This window comes from Lolium rigidum, chromosome 1 (genome assembly GCF_022539505.1).
Source record: "Lolium rigidum isolate FL_2022 chromosome 1, APGP_CSIRO_Lrig_0.1, whole genome shotgun sequence".
Lineage (NCBI taxonomy): Eukaryota > Viridiplantae > Streptophyta > Magnoliopsida > Poales > Poaceae > Lolium > Lolium rigidum.
Genome location: NC_061508.1, coordinates 246,819,142 through 246,826,984, shown reverse-complemented (window position 1 = coordinate 246,826,984; position 7,843 = coordinate 246,819,142).

Below are 7,843 nucleotides of genomic sequence, written 5' to 3'. Positions count from 1 at the left end.
ACTCTAGTGATGTTATTAAAGTAGTTTTATTCCTCCCGCACGTGTGCAAAGGTGACAGAGTGTGTGCACCGTGTTAGTACTTGGTTTATGCTATGATCATGATCTCTTGTAGATTGCGAAGTTAACTATTGCTATGATAATATTGATGTGATCTATTCCTCCTACATATGCATGAAGGTGACAGTGTGCATGCTATGCTAGTACTTGGTTTAGTCTTTACGTGACAGTGTGCATGCTATGCTAGTACTTGGTTTAGTCTTTTGATCTATCTTACACTAAAGGTTACTAAAATATGAGCATTATTGTGGAGCTTGTTAACTCCGGCATTGAGGGTTCGTGTAATCCTACGCAATGTGTTCATCATCCAACAAAAGTGTAGAGTATGCATTTATCTATTCCGTTATGTGATCAATGTTGAGAGTGTCCACTAGTGAAAGTGTAATCCCTAGGCCTTGTTCCTAAATATCGCTATCGCCGCTTGTTTACCGTTTTATCACGTTACTACCGCCGCATTACTACTCGCTTGTTTACCGTCCCGGGCAAAGCACTTTTCTCGGTGCCGTTGCTACTACTTATTCATACCACCCGTATTTCACTATCTCTTCGCCGAACTAGTGCACCTATTAGGTGTGTTGGGGACACAAGAGACTTCTTGCTTTGTGGTTGCAGGTTGCATGAGAGGGGTATCTTTGACCTCTTCCTCCCTGAGTTCGATAAACCTTGGGTGATCCACTTAAGGGAAAACTTGCTGCTGTTCTACAAACCTCTGCTCTTGGAGGCCCAACACTGTCTACAGTAAAAGGAGGGGGAACGTAGACATCAGGAAGCCATCTGGGAATCCCACCCGCTTCTTGCGGTGCCCCGCCTAATCCGCTGGAAACTGACCGGATTTGAACTGGGGCGACACTTTCCTTCGCTCAATAAATGGAGGGAAAAATGTTTTTAGGTCTAGGACGCGTCATTTTATGTGCTAAATGTTTTCCGTTTCGCTCGTTGGCGGACGGGTGCACGCGCGCGCCCGGCACGGCCCTACCGCATGTCCCGCGGCCCCGTTTTGCGCAGCTTGGCAAATCAAACGGAGCCAAAAAATCGAGCGGAGCCGCGTGGCGTCATTTTATGTGTCCTAGTAACCACCGCAAAAGACAGAACCGGGATACGGCAATTATCTTGGAAAACCCTTCACGAACAGGGCTATCTCGTCCGGAGTTCTATGGCTTTTAGGGGAAATGAGTAGGAAACGGCCCGTTTCACCACATAGTTTGTCGGAACGAGGCCATATTTGGTACGTGCGTGGGCCTTAGGATGGGAAGCAAGGCCCCGGTCGCGGATTTCCAATCCGAACCACGGGCGACGGTTTTTCCATTTTCGGGGTGCCGGAAGGGCTTTTTTTGTGAAGCAGCCTACATGGTGCGCATTTCAAGCATCGCGCGGGACCTCCGCGCGTAGGATACCTCCTACGCACCACCTATCACATGCCATATGCGCGCGGAAGCCATCCGGGAATCCCACCCGCCTCGCGGTGCCCCGCCGAATCCGCCGGAAACCGACCGGATTTGAACCGGGGCGACACTTTCCTTCGCTCAATAAATGGAGGGAAAAATGTTTTTAGGTCTAGGACGCGTCATTTTATGTGCTAAATGTTTTCCGTTTCGCGCGTTGGCGGACGGGTGCACGCGCGCGCCCGGTACGGCCATACCGCATGTCCCGGCGGCCCCGTTTTGCGCAGCTTGGCAAAGCAAACGGAGCCAAAAATCGAGCGGAGCCGCGTGGCGTCATTTTATGTGTCCTAGTAATCACCGCAAAAGACGGAACTCGGGATACGGCAATTATCTTGGAAAACCCTTCACGAACAGGGCTATCTCGTCCGGAGTTCTATGGCTTTTAGGGGAAATGAGTAGGAAACGGCCCGTTTCACCACATAGTTTGTCGAACGAGGCCATATTTGGCACGTGCGTGGGCCTTAGGATGGGAAGCAAGGCCCCGGTCGCGGATTTCCAATCCAAACCACGGGCGAGGGTTTTTCCATTTTCGGGTGCCGGAAGGGCTTTTTTTTGTGAAGCAGCCTACATGGTGCGCATTTCCAGTATCGCGCGGGACCTCCGCGCAGCGGTAGGATACCTCCTACGCACCACCTATCACATGCCATATGCGCGCGGAAGCCATCTCTGGGAATCCCACCCGCTTCTCGCGGTGCCCCGCCGAATCCGCCGGAAACCGACCGGATTTGAACCGGGGCGACACTTTCCTTCGCTCAATAAATGGAGGGAAAAATGTTTTTAGGTCTAGGACGCATCATTTTATGTGCTAAATGTTTTCCGTTTCGCGCGTTGGCGGACGGGTGCACGCGCGCGCCCGGCGCGGCCATACCGCATGTCCCGGCGGCCCCGTTTTGCGCAGCTTGGCAAATCAAACGGAGCCAAAAATCGAGCGGAGCCGCGTGGCGTCATTTTACGTGTCCTAGTAACCACTACAAAAGACGGAACTGGATACGGCCATTATCTTGGAAAACCCTTCACGAACAGGGCTATCTCGTCCGGAGTTCTATGGCTTTTGAAATGAGTAGGAAACGGCCCGTTTCACCACATAGTTTGTCAGAACGAGGCCATATTTGACACGTGCGTGGGCCTTAGGATGGGAAGCAAGGCCCCGGTCGCGGATTTCCAATCCGAACCACGAGCGAGGGTTTTTCCATTTTCGGGGTGCCGAAGGGCTTTTTTTGTGAAGCAGCCTACATGGTGCGCATTTCAGTATCGCTGCGGGACCTCCGCGCAGCGGTAGGATACCTCCTACGCACCACCTATCACATGCCATATGCGCGCGGAAGCCATCCGGGAATCCCACCCGCTTCCGCGGTGCCCCGCCTAATCCGCTGGAAACTGACCGGATTTGAACTGGGGCGACACTTTCCTTCGCTCAATAAATGGAGGGAAAAATGTTTTTAGGTCTAGGACGCGTCATTTTATGTGCTAAATGTTTTCCGTTTCGATCGTTGGCGGACGGGTGCACGCGCGCGCCCGGTACGGCCATACCGCATGTCCCGGCGGCCCCGTTTTGCGTAGCTTGGCAAAGCAAACGGAGCCAAAAATCGAGCGGAGCCGCGTGGCGTCATTTTATGTGTCCTAGTAACCACTGCAAAAGACAGAACTGGGATACGGCAATTATCTTGGAAAACCCTTCACGAACAGGGCTATCTCGTCGGGAGTTCTATGGCTTTTAGGGGAAATGAGTAGGAAACGGCCCGTTTCACCACATAGTTTGTCGGAACGAGGCCATATTTGGCACGTGCGTGGGCCTTAGGATGGGAAGCAAGGCTCCGGTCGCGGATTTCCAATCCGAACCACGGGCGAGGGTTTTTCCATTTTCGTGGGTGCCGAAGGGCTTTTTTTGTGAAGCAGCTACATGGTGCGCATTTCGCATCGCGCGGGACCTCCGCTCAGCGGTAGGATACCTCCTACGCACCACCTATCACATGCCATATGCGCGCGGAAGCCATCCGGGAATCCCACCCGCTTCCCTGCGGTGCCCCGCCGAATCCGCCGGAAACCGACCGGATTTGAACCGGGGCGACACTTTCCTTCGCTCAATAAATGGAGGGAAAAATGTTTTTAGGTCTAGGACGCGTCATTTTATGTGCTAAATGTTTTCCGTTTCGCGCGTTGGCGGACGGGTGCACGCGCGCGCCCGGTACGGCCATACCGCATGTCCCGGCGGCCCCGCTTTGCGCAGCTTGGCAAAGCAAACGGAGCCAAAAAATCGAGCGGAGCCGCGTGGCGTCATTTTATGTGTCCTAGTAACCACCGCAAAAGACGCGAACTCGTGATACGGCAATTATCTTGGAAAACCCTTCACGAACGAGGCTATCTCGTCCGGAGTTCTATGGCTTTTAGGGGAAATGAGTAGGAAACGGCCCGTTTCACCACATAGTTTGTCGGAACGAGACCATATTTGGCACGTGCGTGGGCCTTAGGATGGGAAGCAAGGCCCCGGTCGCGTATTTCCAATCCGAACCACGGGCGAGGGTTTTTCCATTTTCGGGGTGCCGGAAGGGCTTTTTTTTTGAAGCGGCTACATGGTGCGCATTTCAGCATCGCGCGGGACCTCCGCGCAGCGGTAGGATACCTCCTACGCACCACCTATCACATGCCATATGCGCGCGGAAGCCATCTGGGAATCCCACCCGCTTCCTGCGGTGCCCCGCCGAATCCGCTGGAAACTGACCGGATTTGAACTGGGGCGACACTTTCCTTCGCTCAATAAATGGAGGGAAAAAATGTTTTTAGGTCTAGGACGCGTCATTTTATGTGCTAAATGTTTTCCGTTTCGCGCGTTGGCGGACGGGTGCACGCGCGCGCCCGGTACGGCCATACCGCATGTCCCGGCGGCCCCGTTTTGCGCAGTTGGCAAAGCAAACGGAGAGCGGCATAGCCCCACGCGCCTTAGGTAGATCTATGATAATTATATATATTATGATTATTATATGGACCTATTCTTAATATATATATATTAGTATATTATATTCAGAAAAATAAATGAAATGAAAAAGAAAAAAAGAAAAAAAAATTGGGCTATGCCGAGGGCCACCGTCGGCGTATCTCCGGCCCTCGGCATAGACCCCCTAACCCTAAAACAACTTACACGCACGCGGTGCCTCCCCATTCCCCAACCCGAGCCCGACCCGCGCCCCTGCTCTCACCCGCGCTGCCGCCACCCGCCGCCGCCTTCCCGAGCCGCCGCGCCCTCCTCTGCTCACCTGAGCCCCGCGCCGCCGCCCCTCCTCCTCACCCGAGCCCCTCGCCGCCGCCCCCTCCTCACCCGAGCCCCTCGCCGCCGCCCCCTCCTCACCCGAGCCCCTCGCCGCCGCCCCTCCACCTCACCCGAGCCCCTCGCCGCCGGCCCCGCTCCTCCTCTGGCCCCGGCCCCCTCCTCCCGACGCCGCCTCCTGCCAGCCTCCTCTGGCCCCCGGCCCCCTCCTCCCGTCGCCACTTGTCCCGCAGATGGTAAGTGATTTACCTCTTTTTTTCATTTTTGTTTTGCTTTAGTATTGGTTGAAATAGAAATGTGTATAGTTGAAATAGAAATGTGTAATGTGTAATGTGAATGTGAATAGAAATGACGATCCCGTATTTGTAATGTGTATTGTGAATGTGAAATAGAAATGTGAATGTGAAATAGAAATGACGATCCCGGATTTGTAATGTGTAATGTGCATGTGAAATAGAAATGTGAATGTGAATGGAAATAGAAATGCAAATGTGAATTTGTTCTAATAACATGGATTTGTAATAGGCTATGCCGTGACCGCCTCGTCGTGAGCACCCCGGCGTGACGATCCCGGATCTTGACGCGCTTCTCGACGGTCGCCGACATCGACACTCGGTTGTTCCACTACTTCCTCTACAGCCGAGGGGGTGAGCAAAATTTCGAACTTCTTCTCCGCATTTTATTTATGTCACTAGATTCATTTTCCAAATCAAGTTGCGTAACCTAGGTGTCACTTCCCGTCCTCAAGCGTTACGCGGATAAATATGCATTAGTGGTCGGCATATTTTCAACCGTAACGCTTGCGGCATTTACGGACAGCCGGCGGATCCGTAGTTGGGCACGTTCTCCATGCTGCTCCCGGTCCGAGTCAGATTTCGGCAGCGCCTCACCGTTGTTCTCCGGATGCACATCCTCTTGTCTTTTTGGCGAGACGTGTATCGGGAGAGCAGCGGGGAGGTGCTGCCGAAATTTTGACTCGGACCGGGTAGAGCATGGAGAACGTACTCAATCTACGGATCCGGCGGCTGCTAGGAGCCCACCTAGTAGAGATGTAGGTTGATGCATTCGTTTTGCCTCGTTAAAAAAATTAAAATATGATGCATTTTCCTATTTGATATAAATGCTATGCTTGTCGTTTGGCTTCCAATAGAGCAGAGGATGGCTGATAATGGATGGATGTACACCGGCCGTGTTAGTGCGACTCATAAAACAGATGAGTGGATAAGGAAGACTTGGCATTTAGTGAAGGAGTTGGCGCATGGTACAAAACAGAAGGTTCAGCCACTTTGCCCGTGCAATCGTTGCTTGAAGCATCACCGTCGTGGAAAGGATGACATGTTTAAACACCTTCTGCAATATGGGTATATGCCTCGTTACGTCACGCATATCGACTTTGATGAGCACGAACGTGACAGAGGTGAGGTGATGCGGCAGCGGCTCAATGGCAATGAGTACGATGGGGTTAGAGACTTTCTAGATGATCTTGTCGATGCCCACATGCCGTAGTCGCCACCTTCACGGGAGGAACCGCCGTAACCGGAGGAACCGAGAGCCAGCCGCGAAGGCCTTCTATGATATGATAGCCGCCGCTAAGACGCCTCTCGTACGATGGCGCCGAGATTTCTCAGCTCGATGCCATCTCCCAATGTCTAGCCGACAAGACCCGGTACAACACCACCCGTGACGGCTTCGAAGCAAGTCTGAGAACAACTGGTAACATGTTGCCCAAAGGGCATTGTCCGCCTAAAAGCCTGCACGAGACGAGGCAACTCATGTCGGCGCTCAACATGGATTATCAAAGGATAGACTGTTGTGAAAAAGGCTGTGTTCTCTTCTGGAAACAGTTTGCGGAGGACAAGTACTGTCCCATTTGTAAGGCCTCTAGGTATGAAGAGGTAACGGGAAAGGATGGTCAGGTGAGGCAGTCAAAGATCGCAAAGTCGATTCTTCGGTATCTCCCATTCATAAAAAGAATCCAGCGGCTTTACTTGACTCGAGGAGACCGCCAAACGGATGACGTGGCACAAGATGGGGACTCGAATAAAGGACAATCAGGGGCGGGCGAAGATGGGACATCCATCCGATGGCAATGCATGGAAGAACTTTGATAGAAAATACCCCCAAAGGGCAGCAGATGCTCGGAATGTCGAATTGCGATAGCTACAGATGGCTTCAATCCATATGGTATGTCGACTGCCACTTACAGTTGTTGGCCCGTGTTTGTAATTCCGCTCAATCTCCCTCCCGGAGTCCTAATGACGAGGAAGCCCGATCTCTCGCAGCCTCAGCCCTCGCTCCCTGAGTACTTCGGCACCTACGCCGAGGACGCCGAGAACTACTGCGCGATGGTGAGGCATCGTCACCTGGAGGTGGATGACCCCATGAGCACGGAGGTCGACGAGGAGTCGTTGGTCCTGTCGTCCGGAGGGTTGCCGCATGGCCGTCTCGCCATGATGAACAAGGCCGTGAAGAATAAGCTCACCACGACCTTCACGCGTCTCAAGGCGGGCCTCACCAAGGACAGCCCCCCTCTCCCGCCTCGTTGCCGGGCTCGGCAACCCGCATACGACGTAAGTTTCTCTCATTTCCATCCTCTTTCCGACTTTCGTTCATACATTGCTAAGTGCTAACGAGACATGAATTTGTGAAATTGTAGCTCGACTTCGAGGCGGCCTACGTGGCCGCTCATCAAGAATATCAGGTGGCCTTCAACCAGCAGCAGCAGCAGTTCATGGAGTACATGGCATATATACATGTAAGTTCCAACCTTTGTTTTCGCAAATGATGACAAGTCCCACTTTCCCTAGTTTGATGCTTCATTTCTGCAAAGACTGACATGTAAACTATCTTGCAGGCGTCGATGGTGGCCAATCAAACTGGACAGACAGTGGATTTAGGGCCGATGCCTCCCTTTCCGGGGCCGGCGCCAAACATGCCATGCCATCGAAGGAAAATTTCGCTGCGGAGTACTATGGGAGAACAGCGGTAAGTTCTTCGCCAAACCGAATACTACGGCTTTCCTTTGCCTCGCAAATTGCTAACATCTCGGGAACATGTGTGTAGGGAACGGGATGTTCCGGAA